Source organism: Heterodontus francisci, chromosome 34 (genome assembly GCF_036365525.1).
Source record: "Heterodontus francisci isolate sHetFra1 chromosome 34, sHetFra1.hap1, whole genome shotgun sequence".
Taxonomy (NCBI): Eukaryota; Metazoa; Chordata; class Chondrichthyes; order Heterodontiformes; family Heterodontidae; genus Heterodontus; species Heterodontus francisci.
The window spans coordinates 24,186,678-24,209,721 of record NC_090404.1 but is presented as its reverse complement, the minus strand read 5'-3'; the positions used below and the strand labels follow the sequence as shown (position 1 = coordinate 24,209,721).

Genomic DNA, 23,044 nt, shown 5'->3' with positions numbered 1-23,044 from the left:
AAGAGAAGCAAAAGTGACAGGAGGTAAAACTTTCAAGCAGACAGTGGTTAAGATCTGGAATGCACTGCCTGAGAGTGTGGGGGTGGCAGGTTCAAGTGAAGCATTCAAAAGGGAATTAGACTGTTATATGAAAAGGAAGAATTTGCAGGGTTAGAGATGGAGGGGGAATGGAAATTGAGTGAATTGCTCTTTCGGAGAGCCGGTGCGGATACGATGGGCCGAATGGTCTCCTGCACTGCAGTAATTCTGTGAACCCACCTCCCTCTCACCTGCTCAAGCCGCGCGCTCGCTGCTTCAGGGACCGCGCATGCTCAGCCCACAACCCCGCCCGGCTGATTGACGGCACGGCCGGACCAATAGGAAGTGCGGGGGCGGACTGGATGAGGATCCGGGATGTGGGTCCGCCAACCATTCGGAGCGAGAGGGGGCGGGGCTGCACCTGTCCTGCCCCACTCTTGCTATTTGTCCGGTCCAGCCGTCAATCACCTGGACATTGTGATGTGCCAGGGGTGAGAGGTCACTGGTGGGGCTGCAAGTACCGAGTGCGCAGGCGCATTGTGGATCATTGTTTGGAGTATGCGCGTTGTGAGTGTTGGCGGTGGAGCGACGTTTGTGATTCGGTAAGTGGTGGAGGGAGCGATGGAGTGGGCGGGGAGGCTTCAGAAACACCCGGTGTAGGCCTCAACACCCCCAGTAAGAAGCTCCCGGTCCAGCGTTTGCACCGAGCGGGGCGGCAGCTGCGGGGCTTCTCCTGGTGACAGGCCTGGGGTTAACGGCCGCCAGATTTCCAGCTCTTTTGGAGGAATTAAAGATTAATAAACTGTCACATCAAAGGACAAAACTTTAAAGGAAACTGAGCTCAGTTATAAAGGGGCCTGGGGGAGGGAGGAACCATTTGGGACACAGCACAGGGCAGGAGGTCCCCCCTCCCTGGTTCCACAAAGACTCCCCTTGGACTGGGCCACACCTGGGCAGGGCTGGCTCAAGGTGCAGGAAGCTGCTAGGCTGAGCTGTGGACTGGGAGGAGTGGGGGATTTGACTGACAGGCCTGGGGAGGGGGATATCAGGGCAGGTACACACACTGCTCCACCTTTTCCTCCTGGGATGTTTTACTGGAGTCGTGTTGCTGAGTGTTTCTAAACTCTGTCTCCCTATCCCGGTAATGTAGGTGGATTGTAGGTTGCTGTGAGTGTTGGATTATATTGCTTCTCTTCATTCTTTCTTCCTTCTCCCACTCCAAGTTCGAGGCTGCAGGCTCCGGCAGCTGGATGCACCTGAAACATTAACTCTGTTTCTCTTTCCATAGATGCTGTAACTTCAATAAGGCTTTTGATAAGGTCCCGCATGGGAGATTGGTTAAGAAGGTAACAGCCCATGGGATCCAGGGCAATTTGGCAAATTCGGTCCAAAATTGGCTTAGTGGCAGGAGGCAGAGGGTGATGGTCGAGGGTTGTTTTTGCAATTGGAAGACTGTGACCAGTGGTGTACCGCAGGGATCGATGCTGGGACACTTGTTTGTAGTGTACATTCATGATTTAGGTGTGAATATAGGAGGTATGCTCAGTAAGTTTGCAGATGACACGAAAATTGGTGGTGTCGTAAATAGTGAGGAGGAAAGCCTTAAATTACAGGACAATATCGATGGGCTGGTAAGATGGGCGGAGCAGTGGCAAATGGAATTTAATCCTGAGAAGTGTGAGGTGATGCATTTTGGGAGGACTAACAAGGCAAGGGAATATACAATGGATGGTAAGACCCTAGGAAGTTCAGAGGGACCTGGGTGTGCTTGTCCATAGATCACTGAAGGCAGCAGCACAGGTTGATAAGGTGGTTTCAAAGGCATATGGGATACCTTCCTTTTATTAGCTGAGGCATAGAATATAAGAGCAGGGAGGTTATGATGGAGCTGTATAAAATGCTAGTTAGGCCACAGCTGGAGTACTGTGTACAGTTCTGGGCACCACACTGTAGGAAGGATGTGATTGCACTGGAGAGGGTGCAGAGGAGATTCACCAGGATGTTGCCTGGCCTGGAGCATTTCAGATATGGAAATAGACTGGATCGGCCAGCGTTGTTTTCCTTAGAGCAGAGAAGGCTGAGGGGGGAATCTGATGAAGGTAAACAAAATTATGGGGGGCATAAATAGGGTACATAGGAAGAAACCTTTCCCTTTAGTGGAGGTGTCACTAACCAGGGGATATAGATTTAAGGTAGGAGGCAGGAGGATTTGAGGGAAAAAAAATTTCACCCGGGGTTGGTTGGAATCTGGAACACACTGCCTGAAGGGGTGGTAGAGGCAGGAACCCTCAAAGATTTAATAAATATCTAGCTGAGGACTTGAAACGCTATAGCATATAAGGCTGCGGACCAAGTCCTGGAAAATGGGATTAGAATAGAAAGGCTTGATGGCCAGCGTGGGACGAAGGGCCTGTTTCTGTGCTGTATGACTCTATTACTGGAGTGAGTGTTCCAGTGCGCTAACTGTGGAAAGAGCTTTAACCAATTACACAGTCTGAAAAAACATTGCACCATTCAGAGTGGGGAGAAACTGTACATGTGTTCTGTGTGTAGATGAGGTCTCAACTGATTATCCAACCTGGAGAAACACAAGGACACCTGCACCATGGAGAAACTGTGGAAATGTGGTGACTGGGATGGGATTCAGTTACTCATCCAAGCTGGAAATTCATCGGCGCAGTCACACAGGGGAGAGGCTATTCACCTGCTCTGTGTGTGGGAAGGGATTTGCTCCATTAGCCCACCTGCTGAATCCCCAGCTTGTTCACACTAATGAGAGACCATTTACATGTTCTGACTGAGAAGAGATTTAAAAGTAACAGGGATTTACTGAAACACCAGTGCACTCATGTTGGGAAGAGGTCATTCAGCTGCTCTGAGTGTGGGAAGGGATTTTCTCACTCAGTCGGCCTGCTGACACACCAGTGAGTTCACACCGGGGAGAGGCCGTTCACTTGCTCCATATGTGGGAAAGGATTCACTCAGTCATCCAACCTATTGACGCACCAGCGAGTTCACATATAACTGCAGGGGTTGGATTCTGCTTTTGCTGCTGTTAATCACATTCAGAACTGAATCATGACTGGAAGCCCATTTCCTGTGGGGTTCCACAGTGCACACCACCAGGTATTTTCCTTTTTGTGGTTTATATCAATGATTTAGACTTAAATGTAGGGAGCATGATTAAAAAGTTTGCAAATAAGATAGTAGGGAATAATTTATTAGGTGGGGTCAGAGTAAGAGAGAAATTAATAAAGTTTGAATCAGTGTTAATGTGCATGTATGTGAATGCATGGAGTGTGGTTAATAAGATTAGTGAGGTACAGGTGCAGATTGACATGTGGAAATATGAATGGCTGTAACAGAGAGCTGGTTCAAAGAAGGGCAGGACTGGGTGTTAAATATTCCTGGATACAAGTTGTTCAGGAAAGATAGGAAAGGGCAAAAAGGGGGAGGGGTGGCGGTATTGATTAAGGTGAGCATAGCCGTGCTGGAGGAAAAGGATGTTCCAAAAGGGACGAGGAAAAGAACAATTTGGCCAGAGCTTAGGAACAACAACGGTGCAGTTACATTGCTCTGTGTTGTCTATGGGCCACCAGCTAGTGGGAAGAACGTGGATGAACAAATTTGCAACGAAATTACAGAAAGGTACAAAAATTATAGGGTAGTTATAATGGAGGACTTTAATTATCCAAACATAGACTGGGATAGTAGTAGTGTAAAGGGCAGTGAGGGGAAAAAGTTCCTAGAGTGTGTTCAGGAAAATTTTCTACAGCAGTATGTTTCTAGTCCAACGAGAAAGGAGGCACTGCTAGACTTGGTTCTTGAGAATGAGGTGGGCCAAGTGGATCAAGTGTCAGTATGTAAGGGAGTGATGATTGTATCATAAGCTTTAGGCTGACTATGGAAAAGGACAAGGAGCAATCCAAGGGAATAATAATTAAATGGGGGAAAGCCAACTTCAATGGGATAAGAATGGAGCTGGGGAGAATAAATTGGAGTCAAAAGCTGGCAGGAAAACCAGTAGATGAACAATGGGCTTCCTTCAAAGAAGAGATAGGCCGAGCAGAGTAAAGGTATTTTCCCTCAAAGGGGAAAAATAGGGCAAACAAATCCAGAGCTCCCTGGATGACCAGAGGTAGAGATTAAGATGAAGAAGAAAAAGTGTGCTTATGATAGATGCCAGGTAGAAAATACTATTGAGAACCAAACTGAATATAGAAGGTCCAGAGGGGAAGTGGAGAAGCAAAGAGAGAGCATGAAAAGAGACTGGCTTTTCATGTGGCATTAAGGGAAATCCCAAAGTTTTCCATAGACATATAAATAGTAAAAGGGTGGTAAAAGGAGGAGTGGGGCCGATTAGGGATCAGAAAGGGGATTTACACATGGAAGCAGAGGGCAGAGCTGAGGTATTAAATGAATGCTTTGAATCTGTCTTTGCCTGGGTTGCATCTTCTTCCTTGGTAATGTTGAAAGTGGAGGTAAGTTAGACACTAGAGGGTTAAAATTGATAGAGGAGATATTAGATAGGCTGTCTGTACTTAAAGTGGATAAAGCACCAGGACCAGATGAGATGCACCCAAGGATACTGTGGGAAGTGAGGGTGGAAATCGCAGAGGCCATAGTTTTTCAGTCTTAGACTCTGGGGTGGTGCCAGAGGACTGGAGAATTTCAAACATTACACCCTTGTTCAAAAAAGGGTGTAAAGATAAGCCCAGCAACTACAGGTCATTCAGTTTAACTTTGGTGGAGGGAAAATTTCTGGAAAAAATAATTTGGGACCAAATTAAGTCACATGGACAAATGCGAGATAATCAAGAAAAGCCAGCATGGATTTCTTAAGGGGAAATCATATTTAAATAACTTGATGGAGTTTTTTGCGGAGGTAACAGAGCAGGTTGATGAGGGCAATGCTGTTGATGTGGTGTACATGGACTTTCAAAAGGCCACACAACAGACTTATGGAATAAAAGGGACAGTAACAACATGGATACGAAATAAGGTGAGTGACAGGAAACAATGGTTAAAAGGTTAATGGATGTTTTTCGGGCTGGAGGAAGGTTTCTAGTGGAGTTCCCCAGGGATCAGTGTTGGGACCCTTGCTTTTCCCACAATTTCAAAGTTTGCAGATGTTACGAAACTTGGAAGCACTGTGAACAGTGAGGAGGATAGTGTAGAACTTCAAAAGAACGTAGACAAGTTGGTGGAATGGGCAGACGGGTGGCAGATGTAGTTCAATGCAAAGAAACGTGAAGTGATTCATTTTGGTAGGAAGAACATAGACAATATAGAATAAAGGGTACAATTCTAAAGGGGGTGCAGGAGCAGAGGGACCTAGGTGTATATATGCATAAGTCATTGAAGGTGGCAGGAGAGGTTGAGAGAGCATTAATAAAGCACACAGAATCCTTGGCTTTATTAATAGAGGCATAGAGTACAAGAGCAAGGAAGTTGTGTTGAACTTGTATAAGACACTAGTTCGGTCTCAGCTGGAGTATTGTGTCCAGTTCTGGGCATCACACTTCAGGAAAGATGTGAGGGCATTGGAAAGAGTACAGAAAAGATTGACGAGAATGGTTCCAGGGATGAGGAACTTCAGTTATGAAGATAGATTGGAGAAGTTAGGACTGTTTTCCTTGGAGAAGAGAAGGCTGAGAGGTGATTTGATAGAGGTATTCAAAATCATGAGGGATCTGGACAGAGTCGATGGAGAGAACCTGTTCCCACTTGTGAAAGGATCAAGAATGAGAGGGCAGAAATTTAAAGTATTTGGTAAGAGAAGCAAAAGTGACATGAGGAAAAGTTTTTTTCACGCAGCGAGCAGTTAAGGTCTGGAACGCACTGCCTGAGAATGTGGTAGAGACAGGTTCAATTGAAGCATTCAAAAAGGAATTAGACAGTTATATGAAAAGGAAGAATGTGCAGGATAATGGGGTGAAGGCAGGGGAATGGAACTGAGGGAATTGCTCTTAAGGAGAGCCAGTGCGAACTGATGGGCTGAATGGCCTCCTTCTGCACTGTAACGATTCTGTGATTTTTGAGTCCTGGATGTGATTAATAACAGCTTTGGATAAACTTGCCTGAGAGGGAGTGCAATGAAATCTTCCTAGACTGATTCTATGAGAGATTGGGTAGATTTGTCCTCTATTCACTTGAGTTTGGAAGAATTCAAGCTGATCTCATTGAAACATACAAAATTCTGAAGAGGCTTGACAGGGTAGATGCTGGAAAGATGTTTTCTCTTGCTGGAAATTCTAGAACTCGGGGTCACAGGCTCAATACAACTTCAGCCATTTAGGAAGGAGATAAGCAAAATTATAGCTCATGGAATAAAAGGGACAGTAGCAACATGGATCTGAAATTCACTAATTGACAGGAAATAAGAGAGTAATGGATGTTCTTCGGGCGAGGAAGGTTCATATTGGAGTTCCCAGGAGTCTGTGTTGGGAGCCTTGCTCTTCCTGATATATATTAATAAGGTAAACCTTGGTGTGCAGGGCACAATTTCAAGATTTCCAGATAATACTGTTACGACCGACTGCTCCAGTCAAAGCCCCCAATCAAAATATACAATTCTGATTGTGTTGGGAGAAACGCACTGTTAATTCAATCCCGTTCTTCCACAGATCGCCTAACATATCATTTTAATCTTTCCAAATTAAAGAAAGACCCAGCCAAATTGTACCATCTATTAACCCCCAAATGAGGCTAACCAAACCAGGTGTCTTTAAATCAAAAGATTAGCTGTTTAATTAGAAAAACTAAATTCTTAAACATTACTAAGATATAAACAACATTTAAAATAGAAAAAGATAGAGTCCTTGCAGATTTACACTCCTGCCGGAGGTGAAAAAGTCCAAGGTTGCTTGAAATCCTCACAGCCATCCAATGGAGAGAAAAAGGTTCTTCAACAGTAGTACAGTCCATAGTCTAATTCCAGCAGTAAGTGATGCTTTCCCTTCTCCAGCGATGACTGCAGTAGATTAACAACTCGCAACCACTTTCAATAGAATCAATCTAGCTTTAGAATTTTTGAGGGATCAAAGATTGTCACAGTCTAACTTCCTTTCCTTCAGTTTAAATCATCAGAGATCTCTGTTTTGGCTTGACATTTTTTTAGAATTTTGAGAGAGAATAATAAATAAACAGACTAAATTCTCTTCCTTCAGTTTAAATGGGTTGAGAGCTTTTCTTTCAGGTGCTAAAACACAGCTGTCTGTGTCCGCAGTTAGAATAGGCTGTTTTTCCACTATAAGCCAGTTCAAAATTAAATTGTGACAAATGTATCTCTCGATGCTCAGCCCAAGTGGCGGTATCCAAGGTAACGAGACTGCACCCTTTGACTCAGTCTTTTGAGCTTGCTGCCTTAAAGCAGTACAGCTCTTTTCCAGGCTTAAAGGCACACTGCATATTTCCCGGAGGAAAAAAAAGACAGGATCATGACAGTATGAAAATTGAAACAATTGTGAACTGTGAGGAGGGTAGTGTGGAACTACAGAAGGACATAGACAAGTTGGTGGAATGGGCAGACAGGTTGCAGATGAAGTTCATTGTGGAGGAATGTGAAGTCATTCATTTTGGTAGGAAGAACATAGAGAGACAATTTAAAATAAAGGGTACAATTCTAAAGGGGGTGCAAGAGCAGAGGGACCTAGGTGTATCTGCGCATAAGTCATTGAAGGTGGCAGGACAGGTTGTGAGAGCAGTTAATAAAGCATACAGCATCCTGGGTTTTATTAATAGGGCATAGTATACAAGAGCAAGGAAGTTATGTTGAACTTGAAGAGACTAGTTTGGCCTCAGCTGATGTATTGCATCCAGTTCTGGGCACCGCACTTTAGGAAAGATGTGGTGGGAATTGGAGAGAGTACAGAAAAGATTCACGAGAATGGTTCCAGGGATGAGGAACTTCAGGTATGAAGACAGATTGGAGAAGTTGGGATTGTTTTCCTTAGAGAAAAGACTGAGAGGTGATTCGGTAGAGGTGTTCAAAATCATGATGAGTCTGGACAGAGTGGATAGGTAAAAACATGAAAGGATCAAGAGCAAGAAGGCACAGACTTAAAGTGATTGGCAAACAAAGAAAAAGCAACAAGAGGAAAAACTCAGCGAGTGGTTAGGATGTGGAATGCACTGCCTGAGAGTGTGGTGGAGGTAGGATCAATCGAGGTATTCAAAAGAGAATTAGACTGTTATCTAAAAAGGAATAATGTGCAGGGTTATGGGGGAGAAGGCGGGGCAATGGCATGGAGTGAATTGGTCATTCAGAGAGCTGCTGCAGACACAATTGGCCGAATGGCCTCATTCTGCATTGTGACAATTCTGTAATTCTGAGATGGGGAGAATTGTTTCACTCAGAATTGAAATTCTGTACCGCGGAGGACTGTGAGTGCTCAGTCCTTGAGTATATTGAAGACAGAGAGTGATAGACTTTTGGATACGGGGGAATCAAATAATATGGGGAAAGTGCGGGAGGGTGGTGGCAGGTAGAAAATCAGTCATGAACTTATTGAATGACGGAGCAGATGCTCTCTCTGTCATTCACTCTCTCTATTTAAAACATTTAATACATAAAAACATGTCACACACTGCAACCTGATGTCATTTTTAAAATGCTTGGACAGAAATATTTCACAGCACATTTCAATTAAGTTTACATCTGAGATAGAGAGAAAGAGAAATGGACAGAGAGAGAGAACAAGGAATAGGAACAGAGATGCAACCTGGATAGGAATTGAGAATAGAATTAAGGAGAGACAGGAACAGAGAGAGACACACAAGGTAGGTGGAGTTAATTCTTTCTGCTTTCTAAGCATAATTTGTGTTTGGATGTTGCTGAGAGATTGTGTAACTGAAAGGGAACCATGGACTTTTGCTGCGTTATTTTGCTTTAAAATATTGCTGCCTTGTTTAGTTAATTCCCACCTAAAACAGATTTATCTGGCTGTCGTCACATTGCTGTTTTGGGGATCTTGCTGTGCATAATTTGCATTCCCTACATTACAACAGTGACCATTGACTGTAAAGCACTCCTCCGCTCTTGAAAGTAAAGTTGTTAACTTGAACCAGTTATGATTACTGACTAATGCTTGTGTTTTAGGCAGTGCGATGCTTAAATGACATGTGCAGCAGCCACTTTAATTCAGTACCATTCACACCTCCCCAGATTCTGAAGCAGTCCATGTCCACATGCAGCGAATCCTGGACAACATTTAGGCTTGGGCTGATAAGTGGCTAGTAACAGTCACACTACACAAGTGCCAAGCAATGATGATTTCCAACAAGAGAGAATCTAACCATCTCCCCGTGACATTCAACAGCATTACCATTGCTGAATTTCCCCCCCTCCCACTGACCTCCTGGGGGGTTACCATTGACCAGAAACTTAACTGGACCAGCCATATAAATACTGTGGCTACAGGAGCAGGTCAGAGGCTGGGAATTCTGTGGCGAGTAACTCACCTCCTGACTCCCCAAAGCCTATCCATCATCTCAGCAGTGTGACAGAATACTGTCCACTTGCATGGATGAGTGCAGCTCCAACAGCACTCGAGGAGCTTGAGGTTATCCAGGACAGAGAGGTTCACTTGATCGGCACCCCATCAACCACCTTCACACATTCAATGTGCCAAGACTGCTACAACAGTACCTTCGAAACCCACGACCTCTACCACCTAGAAGGACAAGAGCAGCAGAGGCATGGGGAACACCACCACCTGCATGTTCATCTCCAAGTCACATATCATCCTGACGTGCAAATATATTGCCATTTCTTCACTATCACTGGATCACAATCTTGGAACTCCCTTCCTAAACAGCACTGTGGATGTACCCGCACTAGATGGACTGCAGTGGTTCAAGAGGGCAGCTCACCACTGCCTTCTCAAGGACAATTAGGGAGGTCTGATTTGCAAAAAAAAATAAATGCTGCATCAGTGATTTTAATAAGTCTCCCAAAGGAATCAGCAGCTTCTTCCCAGTTTAATAGGAATTTGGCACTTTCTGGGTGTTGAGGGGATGTCCCCAGACTTGGAATACTTGGATTGGGAGGGGGGGGGGGGGTTGCAGTAGGTGTGAGGCTGTGGGTCTCATGTCCCATCTGGATATAATCACATTGCTGCTTGCTGTGTACAAATTGCCTGCAGCATTTCCTGCATTGCAACAGTGGCCAGGCTTTTAATTGTAAAGCAGTCAGGAGGCTGTGAAATAAGACCTGAACCTGTGTAAAGCCTTGTTATAATTCCTGATTAATGCTTGTGGTTTAGGCAGTGCAAAGACATTTCAAAGTTTAATTCATTTTACCGAGATTACAGAGGGACATAGATAGGCTGCAGAGCTGGGCTGAGAGATGGCAAATGGAGTTTAATGCGGAAAAGTGTGAGGTGATTCACTTTGGAAGGAGTAACAGGAATGCCGAGTACTGGGCTAATGGGAAGATTCTTGGTAGTGTAGATGAACAGAGAGATCTTGGTGTCCAGGTACATAAATCCCTGAAAGTTGCTACCCAGGTTAATAGGGCTGTTAAGAAGGCATATGGTGTGTTAGCTTTTATTAGTAGGGGGATCGAGTTTCGGAGCCACGAGGTCATGCTGCAGCTGCACAAAACTCTGGTGAGACCGCACCTGGAGTATTGCGTGCAATTCTGGTCACCGCATTATAGGAAGGATGTGGAAGCTTTGGAAAGGGTGCAGAGGAGATTTACGAGGATGTTGCCTGGTATGGAGGGAAGGTCTTACGAGGAAAGGCTGAGGGACTTGAGGTTGTTTTCGTTGGAGAGAAGGAGGAGGAGAGGTGACTTAATAGAGACATATAAGATAATCAGAGGGTTAGATAGGGTGGATAGTGAGAGTCTTTTTCCTTGGATGGTGATGGCAAACACGAGGGGACATAGGTTTAAGTTGAGGGGTGAAAGATATAGGACAGATGTTAGAGGTAGTTTCTTTACTCAGAGAGTCGTAGGGGCGTGGAACGCCCTGCCTGCAACAGTAGTAGACTCGCCAACTTTAAGGGCATTTAAGTGGTCATTGGATAGACATATGGATGAAAATGGAATAGTGTTGGTCAGATGGTTTCACAGGTCGGCGCAACATCGAGGGCCGAAGGGCCTGTACTGCGCTGTAATGTTCTAATTCTGATTGTGGATTTTTGTCGGTCTCTAGCTTTCCCTCTATCTCTTATTTCTCTCCAGCCTTCTCTCCTTTTCTCTGTTTAAACTTTTAAATAATAAAAATTCTGCAGACTGCGATGTTCTTTGTTCTTTATTATAGGTGGAAGAGAATGGGGAAGAGTGGCTCCAATTTATCGATTTTCATATTGCTGCTTGTGGGATCTTCCTATGCACTAATTGCGTTTTGGACTTTGCAACAATGCTCGTGTTTCAAAAATTAATTAATTGTCTAATTCCACAGTGTCAGGAGTGCTTTCACAGTTTGTTACAATTCCTGAATAATCCTTGTGTTTTAGGTAGTGAGAGGAATTTTGAGGTTTAATGCAATGTACAGCAGCCATTTTAACTCATTTTGCTGATTTTCTGATTATGGATTGCTCTCTCTCTCTCCCTGAATTCTCTCTGAATGAGAGAAAGAGGAGAGAGAGTGAGGGAAACAGTGGGAGAAAGTGCAAACAAGGGGAGCAGAGGGGCGAAGAGACACAGGATCCAAGGGTCTCCAGTGTGTTGTCGCTGCCCAGCTCCCAGCCTCTGGAGTAAATCCCCTCAGTCACACCCTTCCAGAAGGTCTGATTTGCAAAAATAAATCCTGGGACGGTGATTTTAAAAGGTCTCCTGAAGGAATCAGCAGCTTCTCCGCATTGTAACTCCTCTTCTTTGGCCTCCTTATCTCGAGAGACAATGGGTAAGCGCCTGGAGGTGATCATTGGTGTGTGGAGCAGCGCCTGGAGTGGCTATAAAGGCCAATTCTAGAGTGACAGGCTCTTCCACAGGTGCTGCAGAAAAATTTGTTTGTCGGGGCTGTTCCACAGTTGGCTCTCCCCTTGCGCCTCTGTCTTTTTTCCTGCCAATTGCTAAGTCTCTTCGACTCGCCACACTTTAGCCCCGCCTTTATGGCTGCCCGCCAGCTCTGGCGAACGCTGGCAACTGACTGCCACGACTTGTGATCAATGTCACAGGACTTCATGTCGCGTTTGCAGACGTCTTTAAAGCGGAGACATTGACAGCCGGTGGGTCTGATACCAGTGGCGAGCTCGCTGGACAATGTGTCTTTGGGGATCCTGCCATCTTCTATGCGGCTCACATGGCCAAGCCATCTCAAGCGCCGCTGACTCAGTAGTGTGTATAAGCTGGGGATGTTGGCCGCCTCGAGGACTTCTGTGTTGGAGATACGGTCCTGCCACCTGATGCCAAGTATTTTCCGTAGGCAGCGAAGATGGAATGAATGGAGACGTCGCTCTTGGCTGATATACTTTGTCCAGGCCTTGCTGCCATAGAGCAAGGTACTGAGGACACAGGCCTGATACACTCGGACTTTTGTGTTCCGTATCAGTGTGCCATTTTCCCACACTTTCTTGGCCAATCTGGACATAGCAGTGGAAGCCTTTCCCATGCGCTTGTTGATTTCTGCATCGAGAGACAGGTTACTGGTGATAGCTGAGCCTAGGTAGGTGAACTCTTGAACCACTTCCAGAGCGTGGTTGCCAATATTGACGGATGGGGCATTTCTGACTTCCTGCCCCATGATGTTCGTTTTATTGAGGCTGATGGTTAGGCCAAATTCGTTGCAGGCAGCCGCAAACCTGTCGATGAGTCTCTGCAGACACTCTTCAGTGTGAGATGTTAAAGCAGCATCGTCAGCAAAGAGGAGTTCCCTGATGAGGTCTTTCCGTACTTTGGACTTCGCTCTTAGACGGGCAAGGTTGAACAACCTGCCCCCTGATCTTGTGTGGAGGAAAATTCCTTCTTCTGAAGACTTGAACGCATGTGAGAGCAGCAGGGAGAAGAAAATCCCAAAAAGTGTGGGTGCTAGAACACAGCCCTGTTTCACGCCACTCAGGATAGGAAAGGGCTCTCATGAGCCACCATGTTGAATTGTGCCTTTCATATTGTCATGGAATGAGGTGATGATACTTAGTAGCTTTGGTGGGCATCCAATCTTTTCTAGTAGTCTGAAGAGACCATGTCTGCTGACGAGGTCAAAGGCTTTGGTGAGATCAATGAAAGCAATGTAGAGGGGCATCTGTTGTTCGCGGCATTTCTCCTGTATCTGACGAAGGGAGAACAGCATGTCAACGGTCGATCTCTCTGCACGAAAGCCACACTGTGCCTCAGGGTAGATGCGCTCGGCCAGCTTCTGGAGCCTGTTTAGAGCGACTCGAGCAAAGACTTTCCCCACTATGCTGAGCAGGGAGATTCCACGGTAGTTGTTGCAGTCACCGCGGTCACCTTTGTTTTTATAAAGGGTGATGATATTGGCATCGCGCATGTCCTGGGGTACTGCTCCCTCGTCCCAGCACAGGCATAGCAGTTCATGTAGTGCTGAGAGTATAGCAGGCTTGGCATTCTTGATGATTTCAGGGGTAATGCTGTCCTTCCCAGGGGCTTTTCCGCTGGCTAGAGAATCAATGGCATCACTGAGTTCCGATTTGTAACTATGAATGTAGAAAACACCAATCCTGGGCTGAGTGGGTACAGGGGCAGTGAACAGGAGAGGGATGGGGGAATCACCAGTGTGTGTATTTTTACAATGAGGCAGAAACAGATAGTGAGACACAGAGAAATAGAGGGAGAAAAGGAGATTGAAATAACAGGTTAAACACAGAGGGAGAGAGACAGGCTCTGGGGGTCTCCAATGTTTAGTGACTGTCCAACTCCCAACCTGTGTAGAAAACCACCCTCACCCCCATCGCACTACCTTCCTAAAGGTCTGATGTGTAAAGATAAATCCTGAGACAACGATAAGGAATTAGCTCCTTTAATAACAGTTTTAAAGAGAGTTTAGCAGCTTCTGGACAGACTGGGGCCTGGTCCTGTCACTGTCCTCCTGTTGATTAGCTGAAAGATGCAGCAAATGTTCTCAACAATGACCTTGTAGGAATAAGTTCACAGATCATCAAAAAGCAGCTCCCTGGAATGTCTTTGGTCAAAGCAGCCATGGTACCTGGATTAACATGACAATGGGCATGAACTGTGCATTTAATAGCTCCTCAGACATTTTATATCTGTTCTCTCTTTCCAGTCTCTGGGTTTATAGTGGGGGATGTGTAAATGATGCTGAGATTGTCCATGTTAGTGAGTGACAGAGAGAAAAGGAGCCCTGGAATATTGATGTGTCTTCTATTTTAAAAAGTCTTTGTTTTGTTTTCATCCATGTTTCAGGTCTCTCTCCAGGGTATTTTTAGAAGCTGCAACGTGTTGATGCAGAGAGAGAGAGTGTGTTTTGGCAAGTGAAATCCTTGGACAAGAGCTTCTTTCAGAGCGGAATAATTTAAAAAAAAAAAAAAAAAATTTTAAAAATGGCTGCGTTTGCTGACAACGCAACCACTCGGTGGTACTGTACTAGCATATGCACAAATGCAGCCTGTTCCACTGAAACATCAGTGCGACGTTTAGGCAGCTCCCAGGATTAAAGATGGTGCTGCTCACTTTATCACAGAAAAACAACTTCAACCCAAGGTAGCACATAATGGACGTATTAGATACTTGCAGAATGTTTAAAGTCTCATCAGAAGGACAGCACCTCTGACAGTGCTGCACACCCTCTGTAATTCTGAGGTTTTTTCCTTGTGGGAGAATCTAGAACTAGGGATCACTATTTAAAAATGAGGGGACGCCCACTTAAGGCAGAGACGAGGAGGAATGTTTTCTCTCGGAGGGTCGTGAGTCTTTGGAACGTTCTTCCTCAAAAGGCGGTGGAAGCAGAGTCTTTGAATATTTTTAAGGCAGAGATCGATGGATTCTTGATGAGCAAGGGGGTTATCGGGTGTTGGTGGAAATGTGGAGTAATCAGTTCAGCCATGAACTGACTGAATGGCGGAGCAGGTTCGAAGGGCCGAGTGGCCTACTCCTGCTCCTAATTCGTATGTTCTAATGTATGTTCATATGGATGTTTCAGTGCCGTCCCGCTCTATGGCCGCTTGCTCCCCGCTTCCCCACCCCTGCTCCCACTCTCCGGCTGCTCGCTCCCCCTTTCTCCCCCGTCCCCCCCCAATCCCGCTCTCCTGCCACTCGCTCCCCACTGCACCCCCTCCCCCAGATGCTAGCTCTAGGCCGCCGCTTTTCTCCACCCGGCCACTTGCTCCTACACCGCCCCGTCACCCCTTGCGGCCCGTCTTGCCTCTTCGGGTGGCGCAGTGAGGAATGATAGAGCGTAGGAGCAAGTGGCCAAGAGGAGGGAAGCGACGCAGCCCAGAGCTAGCAGCTGGAGGGGTGGGGTGGGTGGGGGGGAGACGCGGGGAGCAAGCGGGAGAGCGATTCGGGGGAGGAGGGGGAGGAAGCAGCCGGAGAGCGGAATGGCAGGGGATGGGGAAGTGGGGAGTGAGCGGCCGGAGAGCAGGATGGATGGGGGTGGGGAAGCTGGGAGCGAGTGGCCGGAGAGCTGGGGGTGGGGGGAGGAAAACGAGGGGCGTGGAGTGGCCTGGGGTTAGTGGCCAGGTTCTGCGTGGGGGGGGGGGGCGCGGTAGAGGGGAGAGGGTTTTTCCTGCACATATGCCAGTTAGTCCTGGCAAGGCAGGACGTAGGCTGTGCATGCACAGCATCTCCAGAGTGCAGGAGAGAGTTTGTGCATGTGCGCAGCTTGGAGCACTTTGATGACATCAGCTGGCCGCTGCGTTGTGAGGAGTCACTTTGTAAAAATATGTGTTTCTCGATGCCAGTCATTCTTACCTACAGAAAAAGGTCTTGTGTTTTAAGAGGTTTGAGATATTTTTACAAGGTGTTGGAGGGGGAGGGAGTGTCCTCAGAAACAAAGGTTGAGAACCGCTGCTCCAGAGCACCCAATGTAACCTGTATATTTCACCCTCTCTATCTCTTCTTGCAACTTTATCTCTGCACCTCCCTCTGCTCTCAGCCTGTCCACATCTGCCTTTATATCTCAGAATCTTTGTTTAAATCCCTACCTGTTACGAAAGTTTCCATTTTTGTATTGAATTTTATTTTGTATTGTATTTTTTTTTTAAACTGAAACAAATTTCAGTTACATTGAATAAGCTGGAGGTCAACAGAAGGTTGCCTAGTAAACAACTTTTTTTTTACTGGAGGGCACCTGTTTGCAAGGAACACAGCAGGATTGTGTGCTGACCTCGAGCTAGTTGCTTAATGACAGACCACGATTTACAGCTATTGGGACTTAATGCTGATCAGTTTCTGTTTCCTGTTTAAACTGTTAAAAAGCCAGCGTGAGTTTGGTTAGACAGAAAGAAGTTTGCCAGCAGGAGAAGACAGCTAGTATCTCTCTCTCTCTTTGAAGAATCCCTGCTCTTGAAAAGCAAAACCCTGAATGCTTGCAGAAATCTTGCCTCTTTAAAAGGACTTTGGAATTGAATGTGTAACAGAGAACTGACAACTGTTTTTGCACACCTGATGGAAGACCTATGTGACGCTTACTGCAGTTGAATTTCCTAGAACGCCTACCCAAAACAGACTTCTTCAAACTCGTCTGGAAAGGCTCTGAGTGGCATCCAACTATTTGACTCTGGGACACCTCACCAAAGCAAAGGAATTCCTTCTATATCTTTTCAGTAAAAATCTTTTTTTCCTTTTGAAAGAGCTGGAAACAAAAATCCCTTTTTTCCCGGTTAACCAGTTTTTGGATGAATGTGTGTGTGAGGGTTCAGATAAATAATAAGGGGCTTTAATATTTTGATTCGCATATATATTTACTTCGTTATTGGTTAAGACTTGCTTATAAGTGGATAATTTTGTTGTTTATTGAAGAGACCTGGTTGGTGTGCTTTATTCTGGGGACAAATAGAGTATTTAATTGGCTAATTCAGTAAGTGGGAAAACAGTGATGTGCTGTGACCTGTGGAGAAGTGGGACTGAATTGACAGTGCACTCCTCCCGCCTCAGTCGTAACACTGTGCATCGCTATCTTTTGACCTCCTTTATATTTCTCCCTGACTAAAAGTTAAAGATATTATCAAACTTAAAGAAAAAGCATATTACGTATACATGGGTGGCAAGTCAGAAGATTGGACAGAATACAAAACAACAGCAAAGGATAACTAAAGGATTAATAAGGATCGGAAAATTAGAGTACGAGAAAAAGCTAGCTCGAAATAGTAAGAGTTTCTATAGATTTTCAAAAGGGTTAACAAAGTGAGTGATGGTCCAACAGAAAGTGTGTCTGGGGAATTAATAATGGAAAATAAAGAGATGGCAGATGAATTGAACAGGTATTTGGCATCGGTCTTCGCTATGGAGGATACAAGTAACATCCCAGAAATAGCTGTAAATCAGGAAATGGAAGGGAGGGTGCCGCAGTGGTTAGCACCGCAGCCTCACAGCTCCAGCGACCTGGGTTCAATTCCGGGTACTGCCTGTGTGGAGTTTGCAAGTTCTCCCTGTGTCTGCGTGGGTTTCCTCCGAGTGCTCCGGTTTCCTCCCACATGCCAAAAACTTGCAGGTTGATAGGTTAATTGGCCATTATAAATTGCCCCCAGTATAGGTAGGTGGTAGGGAAATATAGGGACAGGTGGGGATGTGGTAGGAATATGGGATTAGTGTAGGATTAGTATAAATGGGTGGTTGATGGTCAGCACAGACTCGGTGGGCCGAAGGGCCTGTTTCAGTGCTGTATCTCTAAACTAAAACTAAACTAAACTCAAGAAAATTACAATCACCGGGGAAGTGGTAGTCAGCAAGTTGTTGGAGCTGTGGGCTGACAAGTCCCCAGGTCCTGATGGATTTCATCCTGGGGTCTTAAAAGAAGTGGCTCATGAGATAGTTGATGCATTGGTTTTAATTTTCCAAAATTCCCTAGATTTGGGGACGGTCCCATTAGATTTGAAAATAGCCAATGTAACTCCTTTTTATTCAAAAAGGGAGGGAGACAAAGCAGGAAACTACGGGCCAGTTAGCTTAACATCTGTCTTGGGGGAAATGTTAGAAGCTATTATTAAAGGTTATAGCAGGGAATTTAGAAAAATTCAAGACAATCCAGCAGAAGCAACATGGTTTACTGAAAGTGAAATCATGTTTAACCAATTTATTGGAGTTTTTAGAGGAAGTAACAGGTGCTGTGGATAAAGGGGAACCAGTGGATGTACTGTACTTAGATTTCCAGAAGGCTTTTGATAAGGTGCCATATCACAAGTTATAGCAGAAAATAAAAGCTCATGGCAGCGGGGGTAAAATATTGGCATGGATAGAGGATTGGCTAGCTAACAGGAAACAGATAGTAGGCATAAATGGGTCATTTTCTAGTTGGCAATATCTTAACAAGTTGTGTGACAAGGATCAGTGCTGGGGCCTCAACCTTTTACAATTTATATAAATGACTTGGATGAAAGGACCAAATAGTTGATAAATTTGCTGCTGGTACAAAGAAAGGTAGGAAGGTAGATTGTGAAGACGACACAAGGAGGCTACAAAGGGATATAGATAGGTTAAGTGAGTGGGCAAAGATCTAGCAAATGGAGTATAATGAAAATGTGAAATTGTCCATTATTTATTCTGAGGGGAATTGAATACAAAAGAAGGAGGTTATGCTTCAGATATACAGGGCATTGGTGAGACCACATCTGGAGTACTGTGTACAGTACTGGTCGTCTTATTTAAGGAAGGATGTGAATGCCTCGGAAGCAGTTCAGAGAAGGTTTATTAGACCAATACCTGGGATGGGCGGATTGAATTATAAGGAAAGGCTGGACAGGCCAGGTTTGTATCGACTGAGTTTAGAAGAGTAAGAGGCGACTTGATTGAAACATATAAGATTATGAGGGGTCTTAACCGGGTGGATCTGAAAAGTATGATTCCTCTTGTGGGAGAATCTGGAACTAGGAATCACTGTTTAAAAATAAGGGGTCGCCCATTTAAGGGAGAGATGAGGGGAACTTATTTCTCTGAGGGTCGTGAGTCTATGGAATTCTCTTCCTCAAAGTGTTGCAGCAGAGTATTTGAATATTTTTAAGGCAGGGGTAGCTATATTCTTGATAAGCAAGGGGGTAAAGGTTATGAGGGTAGGTGGGAATGTGGAGTTGAGGTTACAATCAGATCAGCCATGACCTTGTTGAATGGCGGGACAGGCTCGAGAGGCCGAGTGGTCTACTCCTGCTCCTAATTCATATGTTTGTATGAATGGATCCTGTCTAATTATCCCCCCTCCCTGTGAGCAGGCCCTGTCTAGATAAGCAGCTGTGAACCTATAAAATGCTCCAAACGCAAAATGTCTCGACACGTCTGCACCTTTAATTCGGGGGGGGGGGGGGGGGGGTGGCAGACATACTGGTATTCTGTTCCTTGCACAGGATGATCCCAGAAGCAGACATATCCTTTAGTGCAGAAAGGTGTTTCTTCTGTTTTTGCACCCCCCCCCCCCCCCCCACCCCCCACCCCCATCAGTACACTGGGAATCAAAACCCGAGCTTGGTGACCCTTCCCCCTGAAAAGAGAACAGATACACGGAAACATTGGTTGGAACAGGAATGGGAGGGGGGAGGCCATTCAGCCCTTCAAGCCTGTTGCACCTTTCAGGCAGTTAGTTCCAGACCCCTACCACCATCTGGGTGAAACCTCTTTCCTCATATCCCCTCTAATTTTTCTACCAATCAATTTAAATCTATGCCCCCTCGTCACTGACCTCTTAGTTAAGGTAAATAGACCCTTCACCTCCACTCTATCCAGGCCCCTCAAAATTTTGTACATTTCAAGCAGATCTCCCGTCAGCCTTCTCTGTTCTAAGGAGAACAATGCCAGCCTATCTAAACTTTCCTCATAGCTGCATTTTCCCCAGTCCTGGAAACAACCTTGCAAATCTCATCTGTACCCTCTCTCGTGCAATTACATCCTTTCTGTAATGAGGTGACCAGAACTGCACACAGTACTCAAGTTACGGTCGAACCAATGATTTATACAGTAAAATAAAAGCAAAATACTGCAGATGCTAGAAATTTGAAATAAAAACAGAAAGTGCTGGAAATACTCAGTAGGTCTGGCAGCATCTGTGTTTGTTGTGATCTCGCTGTTTAAATTGTCTCCTGACTCCACACTCGGTGTGTCTGCAGCCTGCGAGCCCCGGGCTTTATTAACCCGCCTCCCTCTCACCTGCTGGAACCGCGCTCTGTGCCTCAGACCCTGACACCACGCATGCCCGGCCGACTGATTGACGGAGGCTGCCAGCCAATAGAAAGAGCGGGGGCGGGACTGGAAGGCTGGCAGTGCAAGTGAGGGGCGTGGCGAGCGGCAAGGGGCGGTGCCGTCGCTGCCCACCCCCAACCCCCTCGTCCTCCAGTCGCGCCCCCTCGTGCTATTGGTCGGGAGCCGCCGTCAATCAACTAACGTTGGGTGCGGACAAGTCAGAGGTCACTGGCACAAGGCGTAGTGTTTAGAGCATGCGCGGTGTGAGTGGCTTCTACTTCATTAAGCGGCGACGGGACGGAGGGAGCGGTTGACTCGGTGGGTGGGGAGGTATCACAAACACCCGGTTGAGACCCCCAATAAGAAGCTCCGGGTCCCACGTTTGCACCGAGCGGGGCGGCAGCTGCGGGATTTCTCCTGGTGACAGGCCCGGGGTTAACGGCCGCCAGATTTCCAGCTCTTTTGGAGGAATTAAAGATTAATAAACTGTAACATCAAAGGACAAAACTTTAAAGGAAACTGAGCTCAGTTATAAAGGGGTCTGGGGGAGGGGAGGGAGGAACCATTTGGGACACAGCACAGGGCAGGAGGTCCCCACTCCCTGGTTCCACAAAGACTCCCCTTGGACTGGGCCACACCTGGGCAGGGCTGGCTCAAGGTGCAGGAAGCTGCTAGGCTGAGCTGTGGACTGGGAGGAGTGGGGGATTTGACTGACAGGCCTGGGGAGGGGGATATCAGGGCAGGTACACACACTGCTCCCCCTTTTCCTCCTGGGATGTTTTACTGGAGTCGTGTTGCTGAGTGTTTCTAAACTCTGTCTCCCTATCCCGGTAATGTAGGTTGCTGTGAGTGTTGGACTATATTGCCTCTCCTCATTCTTCCTCCTTCTCCCACTCTTGAGTTCGAGGCTGCAGGCTGTGGTGGCTCGATGTACCTGAAACATTAACTCTGTTTCTCTCTCCACAGATGCTGCCTGACCTGTTGAGTATTTCCAGCATATTCTCCTTTCATTTCAGATTTCCAGCCTCTGCGTATTTTGGTTTTGTTTCATTGCAGGCGTCGTTCACAGAACTGAGTCGCAAAACATATGGAACAATTAAGGGCCTCTTTATATCGAGTTGGGTGTTGGATGCAGAATTCGGTACATGACCTCCTGTGTAGGTCTTTTTTGTTCTGTCAGATTGATCTGGAGTGGAGATGGAGGAGAAGCTGCTCGGTTTAACTCCAAGTATTTTTGATCCCAATCGTGTGCAGCAGTTACCAATGTGAGACTATCAAGGGAGGTAGATTTCAGGGGAGATGAGATTGCTAAATGAACACCAAACATTCAATGTTCAAGAGTATTGTTTTAGTAACAAGTATTGCTGTAGAGGCTATTAATTCATTTTACATATACAGAATTTTTACTTCATTCCTGGGATATGGGCATCACTAGCCAGACCAGCATATATTGCCAATCCCCAGCTACCCATTGAGAAGGTGATGGTGGGCCGCCTTCTTGAACCGCTGCAGTCCGTGTGGTGAAGGTGCTCCCACAATGGTGTTAGGGAAGGAGTTACAAGATTTTCACCCAGTGATGATGAAGGAACAGTGATATATGTCCAAGTTAACAACAACTTGTATTTATATAGCACCTTTAATGTAATAAAATGTTCCAAGGCATTTCACAGTAGTGTTTATAAAGCAACATTTGACACTGAGCCTCATAAGGAGATATTAAGGCAGATGACCAAAAGCTTGGTCAGTTTTAATCAGTGTCTGAATCAGGGAAGGCGAGGTAGAGAGGCGGAGAGGATTAGGGAGGGATTTCCAAAGCTTATGGCCTTAGCAACTGAAGACACGGCCACCAGTGGTGGAGCAATGAAAATCAGGGATGCTCAAGATGCCAGAATTAGATGAACCCTGATCTCTCGGAGGGTTGTAGGGCTGGAGGAGATTATAGAGATAGTGAGGGGCGAGGGAATGGAGGGATTTGAAAGCAAGGATGAGGATTTTAAAATTGAGGTGCTGCTTAACTGGGAGCCTGTGTAGGCCAGTGAGCACAGTGGTGATAGGTGAACAGGACTGGGTTCGAGTAAGGACACAGACAGCAGAGTTTTGGATGATCTCAAATTTACTGAGGGTAGAATGTGGGAGGCCGGCCAGGAGTGTGTTAGAATAGTCAAGTTGAGAGGTAACAAATACATGGATGTAAGTTTCAGAGGCAGATGAGCTGAGGCAGTGATGAAGTCAGGCCATGTTACTGAGGTGGAAATAGGCGGTCTGAGTGATCGCATCAGTATGCAATCAGAAGCTAATCTTGGGGTCAATTATGACACCAAAGTTATGAATGCTCTGGTTTAGCCTCAGGCTGTTGCCAGGGAGAACGATAGAGATGGTGACCAGGGAGTGGAGTTTGTAGCAGGAACTGAAGACAATGGCTTCAGACGTCACAATATTTAATTGTAGGTAATTTCTGTTCATCCAGTACTGGATGTCAGACAAGTCAGGATGATGTGTGACTTGGAGGGGAACTTGGAGGTGATGGTGTTCACTACACCTGCTACCCTGGTCCTTCTAGACAGTGGATGTTGAGGGTTTGTGAGGTTCTGTCAATGTTCTGGTTGAGTTGTAGATATATAAAATCCCTCTCCTCTCCGTGTCTCTCCTTCTCCGTCTCTCTCTTTTTCTTCCCATAGAGGGTAGAGTCTTGTGTAGGTCCAGACTGGGTGGCAGGTTCCCTTCCATGAAGGAACCAGTTGGGGTTGTCCGTCAATGCAGCAGTTGTCATGGTCACTT

At 45.9% G+C, this 23,044-nt stretch overlaps 1 protein-coding gene and 1 pseudogene across 10 annotated transcripts in view; one reads left to right on the top strand and one right to left on the bottom strand.

The window, feature by feature from the left end:
• LOC137349236 (zinc finger protein 91-like) overlaps positions 1–23,044 on the bottom strand; it is a 233,097-nt pseudogene that overhangs the window by 11,930 nt on the left and 198,123 nt on the right.
• LOC137349209 (zinc finger protein 432-like) overlaps positions 1–23,044 on the top strand; it is a 117,319-nt gene that overhangs the window by 5,428 nt on the left and 88,847 nt on the right. For 3 of the 10 annotated variants that reach the window (XM_068014656.1, XM_068014646.1, XM_068014649.1), the window contains one exon: positions 14,348–14,644. The exons of 2 other annotated variants lie outside the window; for them this stretch is intronic. The gene's annotated coding sequence lies outside the window, so the exon portion shown is untranslated. 5 more of the 10 variants (XM_068014650.1, XM_068014651.1, XM_068014654.1 and 2 more) reach the window with 5 other exon arrangements.